The 14,873-nt window shown below is 45.9% G+C and overlaps 1 pseudogene across 1 annotated transcript; it reads right to left on the minus strand.

Moving 5' to 3' along the window:
- Positions 1-990: 990 nt before the first annotated feature.
- Positions 991-5,884, minus strand: LOC309958268 (eukaryotic translation initiation factor 4E transporter-like; annotated as a pseudogene). The gene is made up of 5 exons: positions 5,868-5,884; positions 5,364-5,434; positions 3,930-4,032; positions 3,621-3,819; positions 991-3,134 (listed from the first exon to the last, which is right to left on the minus strand). The product of its transcript is annotated as a eukaryotic translation initiation factor 4E transporter-like (transcript).
- Positions 5,885-14,873: the final 8,989 nt, after the last annotated feature.

The following is a 14,873-nucleotide window of genomic DNA, read 5'->3' on the forward strand; positions in this document are numbered from 1 at the left end:
GCATGTGGACTTCAGCAGTTGTGGCATGCAGGCTCAGTAGTTGTGGCTTGTGGGCTCCAGAGCACAGGCTCAACAGTTGCAGTGCATGGGCTTAGTTGCTCTGTAGCATCCTCCCAGACTAGGGCTCAAACCCATGTCCCCTGCATTGGCAGGCAGATTTCTAACCACTGTGCCACCAGGGAAGCCCCTCCATTCAGTTTAAACACATGGTATCCTGAGGCCCATGATCATTCCTGCAGGAGCATTTCCTGAAAGTGAACTTATGAAACCAACATTCTAGATGCACATGCCGTACTGTTCACCATGAATCTGAGTGACTGTAGACCAACGATCCCATCTCTCTGATCATAGGAATAAATACCAAGCATAATGGGAGCCAGAGTTTCAACATCTGAGAAAAGATTGACCAACATGAAGAAGGGGCAAACTAGAATCCGCCCTGTTTACAAAACCCAGTTTTCTTTTTTTTTCACACTTAGCATATGCAACTTTAATCAACCAAAAGAAAAAGTTCCAGATGTACAAGGGCAAAAAAAAAATCCAAACTGTTGACATAGGCTTAACTAATATCAGCTACTTTTACATACAGCTGTATAAGTTCAAAAAAGCTATCCTATATGTATGTACAAAAGTTGTTTATACACAGGTCTGTACATAAGGGTCTATACATTTATTTCCTCAGAACTCTTAAGGTGCCACCTCTTGGTGAAGACATCAACACTTCATTCACATATCTTACAAAAAAAAAAAAAAGACTGTTTCTGGGACTGACAACACTGCATCCTGTATTCAGACCATGTAGGCTCCACTGGATTGGTTAAGTTCCTTCCATCATAATGTAGACCACACCTGGTGCCTGGGTGCCATTAAACAGCTTCGCACAGAGTGCTACAAAGTAAAAGCCCATAAACCAACATGAGATGAGGAAACAGAGTCCTGACCAGGGTGCCATGAGAAGCTGCTTAGGCAAGCCTGCTGCCCTGTTCACTGTCAGTACTCCAATTCATCTACATTGATGACTTTGGCGGGCATGGAGGGCAGGGGCTGCTCTTGCACATCTGAGCCACACCATTTGGCAAGGCCCATGGGGGGAGCTGCTCCTATGGCTGGGGCAGTGCTCTAGCTGGGAGTGCACATGGGGCACGCCTAACCATCTGGGCACATTCTGAGGAGTCGTCTGAATGCTGACAGCAGCTGCCTGGGAACCAGAGCCTGGAGGATGAAGAACTGAGCACTGTCGCTGCTGTTGCATCAATGCCAGATGCAGATGTGTCCCAGAATGAGGGTTTAGGAGAGGGTGACTAGTGGCAGGTAAAGGGTAAAAAGGTTGACCCAAGATTGGGCCAGATATTCCCTGTAAATGATTCAGGTCCACCCCAGGAGCACACCAGGTTGGAGAAAACTTGGAAGATGCTGTGGATGTACTCCCTGGGCCAGCATCATTTGGACCAACCCTGGGTGAAGCTGGAGAGCAGGTTGAACAATGGGGACATGGGGTACAAGGGGGACTTTGTGGTCAGGGTGGAGAAAAGGTGTTCCTGGAACTGGTGACACCAAGATGGGTGTTTTTCTCCTAGTTGCTTTAGGTCGATAATTTTGTTCTTTGGTGTAACGTTTGGTCTGGGATAGTGGGGTGCAAGGTGAAAACCACTGTATGGTTGACAGTTTGGGATTTATAGTGGGAGAAGAGTCTCAATCAGTGGTGGGCACAGACCTGGATGACAGGAGGTTCTCTTCACTGGGCTTCTGAGTGTCCTCTTTACTGTCACCAAGAGCTGATTTCCAGATGCTGGCTCCTCCTTGCTTTTCTCTTTGCTCTCATATATCTTATGAATCACTGAGGTAGGAGTGAAGGAAGGAGAAAGCATGCTTGTGATGGAGGCGGCCGAGGCAGGGGAAGAGGAATTCCCTGGGTGCACAGGTGCTGGAGACTTGGTCACTCATGGTTGCCTGCTTCTGAATCCATCTCTGGTTCTGTCCACCTGCGGTTTACCAAAACCAGGCTGGTAGAAGTTTGTTGCCTGCACTGCAAGGTCATGTGACAGGCCAGCCCCTCCAAAGCTGCATGCTGCAATTCTAGCTGGCTCATCTGGGCTGTGACAGGGATCATGGGCTTGCGCATGCCTTAGAATGGATCTCCGAGAAGCTGCTGTGGTCCTGGTCTGAAACAAATTGGTGATGGTATTCTGGGACCAAGGTAGTCTGCTGAGCCTGCTCTTGACTGAAACACCTGTGACAAGGGAGGAGAGGGTACTCTTTGGCCCAGTAAAGATGTCTTAGGCTCCAAGCTCCCCATAAGGCCACTCAGAAGATTGGGAGAAGCAGGTCTCTGAACAGGTGGACCCAGAAGTTCCTGCAAGATGTTCTTAGGGACAGGTTGGCCTGGAATCTCAGCAGGGGCTTTCAAGGGTTCGGCTGACTTTGGGCTGAGAAGGCAGAGTTCTACTTGCCTTCATGGTGCTCACTAGCATGTTGAACGCAGTCATATCTCCATCTTTTCTGAGCTGTGAATTGCTGCTCACAATGCTCAGGGTCTCCTCTAAATGCTCTGCCATAAAGGGAATTGAATTCTTCACCTGCTAGTCCACCTCCAAGCCCTTGAGCCCTGCTTCTACCTCTTCCACTGAAAGCACAACCCCTGAATGTGAACTCTCTATAAGCTTTTCTTTATTTGCAGAAAGGCTGGAAAGGAGGGGTTTTAAATCCACTTTGGTTTTCTGTAGCATTTCTAGAATATCTACTTTATTTTCAGCATGGTCTTCTAATGGTATAGGAGCAAAATAATTCCCCGTGTTTTGTCCAGGAGAGAGGATGGCCTGTTCCAGACCTGCACATCTCTCCAGCTCTTCATGCATTGTTGACCCAAGACTGCTGGATCGGCTTCCTGATCGGCTCGGGTTAGGGAACCAACCGGCAGAAACTGACCCTTCTCCCAAAACATCTTTTATCATCGAAGCCAAGCATGGCACCTTATCAAGGTTAAAGAAGGACTCATTAAAGTCAAATTCTCCTGGGGACTGCTTGGGCAAGACGACATCCCTTGGCGCTTCCTGATCAGCAGCAGGCTCCTGTTAGAGGATGACTTCCACCTCATCCTCTTTGGCCACTCCTCCATTGCCCTCGACTACGCCTTCCTTCACAGAGGCTGTCCGTTGCCTTGTTCTTTTTCTCCCCTTATGAACTTCTTCCAGTATCTTATCATCAAAGCCAGTCAGCTCAGTGGTTTCAGACTGACTTGTGGGTCCAGCTGAGAACCATTCTGGTTCTTCTTCTGTGTAGGAATCATCTCTTCTATGCTCAAAGACACGCTTACTATCCACAAACTCCCTCCTGAAACGCTTGTCTTTGTAGTCCCTCTCTCAGTCTCTGTCTCTCAAGTCTTGCAGGTCCTTATGGCTAAGACGGCAATCCTTCTCAAAGGTCCGAGGGGAGATTATCTTCCCACTGCCAATCCTTCATCCGCCAAGCAAACGGAGCACATCACTGTCTTTATCCAATGGGCTTCCTGAGTGCCAGGAGCTAACAGCAGCGGTCACGTGGCAGCGTCCTCTAAAGCTTAGTCTCTGTGGGCTGAGAACAACATCTAAGTCATTTTCTTTCACATGCTCTCGAGGATCTACGATCCTGCACACCAGGGAAGGCCGATCTGTATCCAACTCTTTCTTCAGACTTTCCACTGGTGAGCTCCGCCCTGAAACTGGGTAGAGGGAGGCATGCCACTTCTCAGCGTCCTAGACACCATCACTGTCGTATTTCTCAGAGAGGCACGGAGGCTTCTGTTTGGAATGAGGGAGTTCTTAAATATCCAAGAGCTCCTCCCTAGGCAAGCACACTAAAGAGCATTCCTGTGGGGAGTTCGCCTCTCAAGGAAACATCAATACAGAGGACACTGATTTCTGTGAGGCATCCCAGAGCTGAAATCCTTATATTTTGTATAGTGATGGGGGGATTTGGAGGCCAGTTGCTTCTTCAGCTCAAGGAAAGTATCTCCTTTTTCTGTTTCACCCACACTTCTGTCCGTGGCTCCTTGGTCTACAGTTTCAGTGTCTCGGCCGCTGTTCCTCTCTGCCCCTCGTGCTGGTCCGAGGGCTGCTCTGCATGGCCTTCACTCTCGTCCCCCAGATCCCCCAAACCCTGTTTCCTCCTCTGAGAAATAGAGATGACCATAGCACTCAACTCCTAGGGTGGCTGTGTCCACACACACACACACAAATCTCCATCATTTATCATTACCATCTTATTGTTATTACTATGTCCACCTGCAGTGTGAGAGCACCTCCTGAGCAGCAGAGCCAAGAGGCCCACTTCTGACCTTGACCTTCCTCTCATACTGCTAGGACCCCACACCATTCTTTGCCTCCCGGTCTTATATCATCACTGAAGTCAATTCTGGGCAATGAATTTATGAATATTAATAGGACAGACATGCCATTCCTAATCTTGCCGACACTTTCAAATGGTTCAGCAGAACATTGTTTGCAGATGCATGAAGGATAAACTTCATGTCTGATTTGTGCTAAATTATGAGTTCCTGGGTTCTACTGTTCTTCTCATATCTATTTGTTCATTTATTAATAATATAAGTATTATAAACTGCCATGGGCACTATGCTAGGGGTTGGAGATAACAAACATTCATTCATTCGTTCATTCATTCATTCACCCAATGAACAATTATTAAGTGCTTACCACAGGCATGGAATAAATTACCCCAGTGAGTAGGGAGTGTCCACACTGGGAAGCAGTGGGGTGAGGTGGGGGCTCACGCCAGGGGGGAGTGTGAAGTCGGGCAGCTAAGCCTGCACTGGAAGATTGATTTCAAATGGGGGGTTAATGAGCACCAGGTTTCTCACTTTCTGAGAAAGAAGTTAGGGGTATAGGAAGGGAAAAAACCAGATTCACCCCTGTTGACAAAATTCTGCAGTGCAGAACCAGGGGGTTGGCAGTGAAAATGCTTCAGGTATTTGATTTTGTCACAGAGGCACCTGGGCTAAAAGTAAGAGACGAGCCATGGGAAGTGCTGCCGTGGCCTCGGCCCAATGGCCACCCCGCCTGCTCTCTCCCCGGCTGCTGTTGGGCCCTGGGCAGCCCTCATAGGGCAGCGTCTGAGTTTCTCACCACAGGCTCTGCAAGGCCACAGGACTCTGATCCTGCCTGGAGGGCGGTTTGGCCTCATCTGGCCTCCTCATGTACCCCCAGGAACCCCTTGGGCCTCCACCCTGGTGTCCCTCCTCCAGCAGGTGCCTTGGGAATGGTCTGGGAGGAAGTTCAGCATGAAGGGCCTGTATTAGGAAGTGGGATGGCAAGTTCTTTCAGGGATGGGGGTGTCTGGGTGGTGCATGGCAGTGTCCCCTCAGCCCCTACGCCCGTTCTCCAGGAACTCCCTCTCCTGGAGAAGCGCTGCAATCCCGCTCTTCCCAGATACACACCCAGGACTAGAGGGGGTGGGACAGAGGACCAACATTAAGGCCCCAGGCTGACCACTCCCCTGGGCCATTTCATTCTCGTGCTCCCTGTGGTCAGCTGAGGCCACCCTCCGGACTGCATCAGACCCCAACTCCCCCACCATCCCTGCTTCCTTCCCTCCCTCCCACAGCTGTGGATCTCGGGGTGCTTCCTAATAGGCACTCTTCACACTGAACTTCCTGGGTACCCTCTACCTAGCTTCCCTTGACTGTAACAGCTTATTTCGCTATAGTATAACATCAAAACCAAAAAATGAAAACAAAACCAAAAAACATTGGCACGATTCTATTAACTAGATACAGACCTTATTCTGATTTCACCAGGTTTTATATGTATTCATTTGTGTGTACGTGTGCTGTTTGTGAAGTTCTCTGCCGTTTTATGGGAAGTACAGATCCATACATTGCCAATGTGGCCATTACCGAACTCTTACGTCATCATAAAGGAAATTTCTCATGCTATCTGTTTAGCCTTACTTTTTATTTTTTTTATTATTTTTTTTCACGGTATGTGGGTCTCTCACTGTTGTGGCCTCTCCCGTTGTGGAGCACAGGCTCCGGACGCGCAGGCTCAGTGGCCACGGCTCATGGGCCCAGCTGCTCCACGGCATGTGGGATCTTCCTGGACTGGGGCACAAACCCATGTCCCCTGCATCGGCAGGTGGACTCTCAATCACTGCACCACCAGGGAAACCCCTATCCTTATTTTTTAAAGAAATAAAATATTTCAAGTGCAGTTGAACTCTGAATGCAATCCTATTCCCTACCCTCCATCCACAGAGGGGACCACAATTTCTAAGGTATCATATATGTATATCTCCAAAATAGCTAATATTTGGCAAGTGCTTACTGTGCACCAAGCTCCATTCTAAGTTGTTTCCATGCAGTAATACGTTCTCTACTCACCACAACCCTGGCATTGTTATCCCCAACAAGGATGCCAAGGAACAAAGAGGTTAAGACAACTTACACAAGGACCCACAGCTGGAAGTGTTGATGCTGGGGCTGAACCAGCCTCCACAGCCATTATTCCATAGTGACATACACATGTCTTCTTGCCACAGACATCTTCTACTCACCAAGATGTCTAGGAGATTCACTCAGGTTGATATCTGCAAAGAGAACTCATTAATGTTAACTGCTCTGTAGTATTCCCTTTTGTGATTACACTACAATTTATATAGCCATATTCCTAGTGATGGATATTTAGAATGTTATGTTGTCTCTACTGCACACAATGGTGCAGGAACCCCTTGCCTGTCTCCTTGTGCACATGTGCCTGAGTTTCTCTGTTGTTTATTCATAGATGTGGAATTTCTGAGTCTTAGAGTAGGAATGTCTTTGACTTTGGAGGACATTGCCAAGTCTCAGTGTATGCAACAATTTACAATTTCACCTGCCATGCATGAGAGTGTGAGGTGACATATCCCTATTATTTTAATTTGCGTTGCTCTGACTTCTAGTGAGGAAGTCACTAGAAGTCACTAGATAATCAATATCTTTTGATTATCGGTCATGCATTTCTATTTTCTCTGTATACATTTTTCTATTGGATAGTTTGTCATGTTCTCATTATTTGTAAGAAATTTTTGTGTATTCTGGATGATAATTCTTAATTGGTGATATGCATGGCAAATATCCTCTTCCAGGCTGTGATTTTTTTTTCTTTTTCAACTTTGACTAATTCTTCTATCATAGACAAGTTTTTAATTTTATTGTTTATTGTATTCAATTCTATCAATCTCTTCCATTACAGTTTGGACGTTTGCATGTTTTGTTTAAGAAATTCTTTCCCTTTTAAGGTCATTAAGCAGAATTATTTTTTCTTATTGTTTAAGTTTTATTTTTCATGGTTCTCATAGTAAAGTTTTACTTTGCACAGTTACCTTTCCTATAAGACATAAGGAGTTCCCCCTACATATAGTCACTTTCCTAGCATGACTTATTGTGCCATCTATCTTTCCTCTCTTATTTGCAATGCTCTCTCTATTGTATATGGAGTCCCTGCACACATCCCATCTGTTACTCTTCCCTCCACTGGCCTCTTTACCTTGAACTAAACCAACACCACACTGTCTGAAAAACGAGAGATTTATCATAAACCTTGGTGTTGGGGGGGGGTGAGTTGTCCTTGTTATTCAAAATTATTTCCCACATGAGCTTTTGAATCAGCCACTCAGTTTTACCTGAAGCTCTTTTGGAATTTTAATAATTGTAATTACACTGCATTCATAGATTTGCTTGGAGGGTAATTGACATCTTTAGACTATTGGTCCTCCCATCTATAATCATGTTATATCTCTCGCTTTATTCAGCTTTTCCTTTATGTCCTTCAATAAAGTTCCATAATTTTCTCCTTAAAGGTCTTGCACATAGTTTCCTAGATTTATTTCTTGGTACCTTCCATCATTTACTGAAATTTTGGGTTGAGGTGTGACTCCTGCTGGAACTTAGTCACTTACGAACTTCAGGATCCTAGTTAAGTCCCTTAAATGGTGCAATTCTCAGTTTCCTCATAAATCAATATACCTCTATCAAAGAGTAGGCATGAAAAGTGAATGAAACCAAGGATGTCACGTCCTTAGAACATCGTAAATATCTGATAAATGTTAGCTCATCCTGGAGTCAGCATACATTTGGAGTTGTGTTTCTGAATATGTGTTCTTGCATTTCCGTGACTGTGCTTAGAATATGGTCCCCAGGCAGAAACAGTCAGAAACAGCTGTCATGTGACAGCTTCTGACCTATAAGTAATTGGTAGACAGTGCCTTCCTCCCTCCAAAGTAAAGAGCACTAAAGAAAGCACTTTCAAAGCACATGGTAAAATTAATACTTCGATCGAATCCCAAAGCGGGGCTAATTAAGTTACATTAAAAAATTTTTCCAGTTAACTTACCAGAAAACCAACTAAAAAAGAAAATTATTATAAAGATTTTTTTTCTGTTCAAAATTTAGTGCGATTTATTACCATAACTGTTCTTCATGTCTTTTTCAGAGCAAAAATGCTTAAACTGAATTCATTTCTTTTAAAGTTTTGTGTTTTATAAAATGGTGTGTGTCATCATAAACATTTCAAATATTAGGGAAAAATACAAAGAAGTAGACATTTCCCCAAATTGTACTACTGAAGTAGAACCATTGCTAATATTTTGGTCACTATCCTGTTTATATTTCTTGATACCAATAAATGGGCTTCTGGGTCTGTGCCCACTTTTTGTTTTTCCTCTACAAGGTATTGTGAATGTCTTTCCACTTTAATAGTTGCAGAATTACATCATTTTATATCATTGCATTATATTCCATTTTATAGATTTGCACTAATTTAACAAATCAATTCCTTCCTTATGGCTATTTGATCTTATGAAATAAACTACACCCTGATGAACCACTGCAGCACACCTCTTTTTTGTGAGTTTACGTGATTGCTTCCATCAATAGACTCCTTGGAAGTGAGATTATCAGGAAAAAAGACTCGCTCATTTTACATTTTGATGCATATTGCCAAACTGCCTTTCCAAAAGGGTTAAATCAATTAGCACTGCTTTCATTGGGACATGAGGGTGTCCATTTTCCAATGAGCTAAGTGGGTTTGTCAATTTTCTTAATCTTTACCTATCTAGTGAATGGAAAACAAACCTCTCTTTGCACATGCATTTCTTTGATCAGTTGAAAAACATCTTTTCCTCTGCTTATTGGCCATTTCAATCTTCTTTTGTGGATTGCCTCTCTGGGCAGTGAGCACGTTCATATGGTTGCCTATAAGTTCTTTGTGTCTTAACATTGTGTATAACATTGGGGAACAGCTGCTTGGCTTTGGGCTTGGCTGTATGCCTTGCTTTGGTCAGTGGGATATTAGCAGTTGTGATGCAGGCAAAGGTTTTCAGTGTGTGTGGCTGAGCTTGCCCTCTGTACTTCTTCTGACCTCATGAAAAGAGGATGCCCTGCCTGGCCTGCTGGTAGCAGATGAATAAGAGACTCATGGAGTGAACTTGAGCCAAACCCATGGTCTGGAGCCAAGCCTAGCCCAGCCCAACCAAGGTTGGCAGAGCCATAGCTGCCGAGCCACAGACATGAGTGAAAATGGTTTTTGTTTGAAGCCACCAAGTTTGGGTTGGTTTATCATACAGCAGTATTATGGGATAGATGACTGACATACCCTGCCATTCTCTTGCTGTGTGACCTTCTACATGTCATGTTCTTCTCTTGGTCTCAGTTTCTTTAAATTTTGCATGAAAGAGTTGACCACTGAGTGATTTCTAAGGTCTCTTCCAATACTAAGAATATGGATTCCAAAACAGGGTTTTGTGGTGAGAGGGGAGGAAGGTGTTCCAGAATGAAAGGTCAACACACAGGTGCAAAGAAGGTTATGCAAGTAAGGCAATGGGAAGGGTTTATCCCACTGGAGCAGGTGGTCTGAGACACACAGGTGGGGGTGGGTTGGTGGTGTAGAGTTGATGCAGGAATGAATGCTGGGGCTTGGGCTGCCTGGAAAGCTGTTCTTATTCCTCCTCCACTGCTTCTGAAGCTCTTGCAAATTGGCTTCTTAGCCCACCATGCTGCCAAAACTGCCTTCTCAGTTCCGATTCTCACCACCAAACCCTCACTTTGGCCCTTAGCCTCCTAGAACTTGATGCCTCCTTCCAACCCTCTTCTCTGGCTTCTGTGCCCCCGACTCATCTAGCCCACACCTCTCCATCTGTCCACTCGGTATCTGTCTCTTTCCCTGAGTCTACTCTGAAGGCGATCCTCGAGGTTTTCTCCTCAGCTCCCTCTTTTCATGAGTGGAATTCTGGGATACTGACCCCAAGTGAGGAACCTGGGTACCAGGCAAAGAAGGCATAAGGAATCAGAAGCATCTTAATACGCCAAAAAGCAAGTGAGAGTTTGGGATGAACACTAAGGGACCCAGCCCTGGACTCAAAGAACTATTATGTGCTACAGTTGCACGTCCACTCACAGCTCCAGCGCAATCATTCCTACATCGTATATTCTGTGCTTGTGGCTAAACAAGCAGGGTAGCGAACCCCATCAGGCCATCTTAAAAGCAGAGGCGGGCAGCCTGCATTTCTCCTCTGCTCAGCACAGAATGGTCTTCAAATGTTCTTTCTTCAGTAGACCTGTTACCTTGTTTCCTCTGGCACGTGTCCCCTCTAACGGCTGGTCTCTCCCACTATCCTGTGATCCTGAATTCTTAGCTCATCCTGGGCCCCAGCTGTGGTTTGATGGATACTCCACTGTTTATCTTGCAAAGAGACTTGACCCTGGATTGTAATTTTGCTTGATGAGTTTGCTTACTGTTCTTCCAAGCCCCACCTGCCTGAGTATGGAAATTATTTACACACCTGTGCTCTTCACACGGGTATCAGTCATGTCCTCCTCCCCAGCCCCAGGAGGACAAGACCCCTTGTAATAAGCCCTAATAACAAGACCCCCAGGATTTACCATCGCTGGTGCTTTCCTTACAGATGTGATGGATGACTTCCAGCTGATGTGAGACTGAAGGCAGCACACTCAAGGAGAAGGAGGATGAACTGGGAAGCAGACACACCTGGCTCTTGAATTCTGGCTCCATCATATGCTGCTCATACACAACTCATTCCCAACCTGTTGATGATACACACATACACATACAATAATGCATAGTGTCTGACATGTGACTCAATAAATGATAGCCCACACTCCAGAGGAACTTTTTTATATTTTTTAGCATTTATCCTGTTTCTCTTATTTTCATTAAATCATCTGCTTTCTTTACCTGTAGCTGGCACAAAGGCAACTGGGATTCTGAATTCCTAGCCCAGGTCCTGCCACAAAGCAAGTGCCCTGGAAATGTAGCCTGATGTTGTATAACATATTGGGGTTCTTTGGAAACTATGTGTGCGTGTGTGTGTATTCTATTCTTCAGCAACATTATGAATATACCAGATCTCCTTGTTCTGTCTCTCATGTCCTTTGTCCTCATTGCATTCGTTATTACAACTTTGTTTTCTTCCACTTTGACTTGAGTGATTTCCTGAAGCCGATTTCTATTTCCCTGATAGAATCTCCAGTTATGATATATCGTCTTTGTGGTTGGTTTTTATGCGACATTCATCTCTGCAATGTTTCCATTTGTTTCATTTCTCTCCTAAGAGGTAGACCAGCTCATTTTTCTTCTCTCATTTTATAACTTCCACGGATAATTCTTCTTTGAATCTCACTCTCTTCTTTGAGTTTTTGTTTTGTACTGAGTCATCCTGGTCCTGGATCTTGGGTAATTCCTCTTAGGAGGCAAGTTCTTCCATCTTTTGCTCAAGTGTGCATTTCCTTTTGTTAGCAGGAGGCACTTCCTGTGTGTGGGTCTTGTGTTTCTCCTTGCTGGTCATGCCTCATCTCAGTGGGGTGGCCATTTGGTGTGGGGCTGGGTGGGGCAGTGAGCTGGGTAGTCCTTACATTCTGTTTGGGTTCACCATCTCAAACACCTTCAGAGCAAATTCATCATTTCCTTTGCCCTGGGGGACCGATCTTCCTCAGTTTTCAGGGTCAGCAGGTGGGCGTGTTCTTGGCAAATCTCATTAAGTCTCTGTGAGCTGTGGCCCAGATGTCCCTCCCACACCCTCCTTCACACCTCTTTCCCTTGGGCTGTCAGAGCTAAGGGGGCCAAGGGTGGAGAATGTCAATGGTTTGCCAGCTTGCTGTCTTCTCAGATCATCACCCCTGCAATGCTGAGTTAGAGAACTCAGTCCCTTGTGGCCTGTCCATCAACTCACCTGTCCTCTCTCCAATCACCAGGTCACTGCCTTTCAAGGACTGCACACCTTAGATTTCATCTTTCCTGCCCAGTGAACAACAACTCCATCCTGAAATTGATTGGACCTGAAGCCTCGCAGTCCTCTGTCTCCTCATACCTCACACCCTGCTCACCAGCAAACCCTGTTATCTTCTCTCCCATCAACAATGGGTCCAGAGTCTGATCCCCATCACCACCTGCCCTGTGCCACCATCATTTCTCACCTGCATCATTGCAGTAGCTTCCCACCTGGTCCCCTTGCTTCCCTCTCCCTCCTGTGCTCTTCTCTACCCAGTGGGCAGAGTGGACCTGTGAAACTGTTAGGTCCGGACCCTGCTGTGTCTCCCCATTTCACTCAACGTGAAATCCAAAGGTGTCCAGTGGACTGTGAGGTCTTCCTCTCTGCACCCCCCACTTACCCCTGAAGTCATCCTCCCTTGCTGTCCACCTGTTCTTTCTGCCATTGCCTTAGTTGTTCCTTTTGCCTGGAACATCTTCTCCAGAATCTGCCTAGCCAACTTCCTCATCTCTTTTAAGTATTTCATCCAATGTCACTGTATCAATTTGCTAGGGCTGTATAATAGTACCGCAAACTGAGTGATGTAAACAACAGAACTTTTCTGTCTCATACTTCTGGAGGTGATTAGTCCTAGATCAAAGTGTTGGCAGGGTTGGTTCCTTCTGAGGGCTGTGAGGGAGGATCTGTTCCATGCCTCTCTCTTCTGGTGGTTTTCTGGCAATATTTGTTGTTCTTTGGTTTATAGATGCATCACTCCCATCTCTGCCTTCATTTTCATGTGTCATTCTCCCTGTGTGTGTCTATCTCACAATTTTCCCTTTGTAAAAGGACACCAGTCATACTGGATTAAGGTCCATTCTAATGACCTTATTTTAACTTAACTACCTCTGTAAGGACCGTATCTTTTAAAAAGGCCACAATTCTGAGGTACTGAGGATTGGGACTTCAACATGAATATGAATTTGGGAGGGGACACAATTTAACTTATAAGAGTCACCTTCTCAATGAGGCATAGTCTTTCCTCGCAGTTTAAAACTGCAGAATTGCACCACCCCCTGCATCCTCAACCACCCAGCCCTTGGTTCTACTCATATTGTGGAAGATGGAGTTTTTCCCTCCAATATTTCATTCCTTTTTGTTACTGTTTTCAGTGAGTTTCCACCCTAATTGAGACTAAAACAAACATTACTCATGTCGCTCAGGGCCATCTCCCCCACTGAAATCCCCTCCCATCTCTGGTCCTGCGTTGGCTTCATCCTCATGCCCAGTCCAACCTGCATGGTCTTTGCAGGTGGGTGGGCTTTAGGTACTAGGTGACCCTGGTTGAGGGACCCAAGTGGGGAATAACAGTGGCTTCAAAGCTATCAGAGGCCACCCATGACCAATGATGTCCCCTAACTTCAGCCTCAATGCAGTGACACCTGCCCTCCACTCAGGCAACTTATTGAGCTCTTTCTCTTCCTTAACGTCACAGATTGGCCTAATGCCTTTATTTCCTGGCTCGGGAGTGAGAGGTGGAGGTCAACCACTGTCAACAAATCCATTTCCAAATCCTCTGGCCTCTAACAGTCTGCAGCTGGCAGGGCAGTGACGGCCTGCTAGGTATTACCATCGAGAGCCTTGTTTCTTGTGCCCCAGCAGCCTCTTCCCTCCCTCACAGACAGAGTGTGGTCTCTCCTCCCACCTCCTCTGTGGCCTGGCTCCTCCCCACCCCTCCACAAGTCCCCAGTGAGCTCATTAGGAGACCAAACTGCACTCATCTGCTCAGCACCTCATCACGTCACAAGTCAGAATGATGTCCCTGTTGGCTCCTCCATCTGTAGTCAATTTGGTAGGGGCTGAGACTCCAGGTCTCCATGAGGGGTGGTAGTCTTGAGTGAGGAGGTCTGCTTAGGCTCAGCCCCCAGAGAACATGGACGAAAGAGAGAAATCAGGTAACAGATCTGATCTGGACCACTCTGAGGCCTCCCTTCTCCTTCTCCAGGTTAGCACATCCCAGAAAATCCCAGAATCTTATGCCCCACCACTGCTTGCCTGGAGCCTGAACTAAGCCCCCTAACTGACTCCCTGCTCCTGCATCCACCCCGCAGCCTCCAGAGTCTGCTGTCCTCTGCTCAGCAGCCCCTCTGCTTAGATAATCTCCCTCTCCCATAAGAGCCTCCAGACAAAGGCAAATTTACCAGAGGCTAGAGAAGCTTAAGCTTCAGGGACCCTGACTCTCCAGGCCCCTCTTAAGGCCCCAGTTGGGCCCCATGTAATGTGATTAATGAACATTGTCAATTCCAAGATTAATTAGGATTAGAAACTGCAAGGAAAACTTGCTATGCCCTGAAATCTTACTGCTCAGATATAAGAGGAACTTGACAGGATGCTTCCCAAATTTGACAACAGTCCTGAACATTTACATGGCATGATCTGTAATGAACTGTGAAGGTGAAAAAAATTCAACCCTACCCATGTAGAAAACCGTGGAAATCAGGCTCTGTGGGAGGAAAGTCTGATTAAACTTTCTATTCTCTCCACGGAAGATGATATTACAAAATCATTGTCTTAAGAACATGTGAATATAGAGAATGCAGCCCAAACAATTCAGGGGAGAATGAAAGCCGGGAAGGAGTGTC

Source organism: Leucopleurus acutus, assembly GCF_964270905.1.
Source record: "Leucopleurus acutus genome assembly, chromosome: 2".
Lineage (NCBI taxonomy): Eukaryota > Metazoa > Chordata > Mammalia > Artiodactyla > Delphinidae > Leucopleurus > Leucopleurus acutus.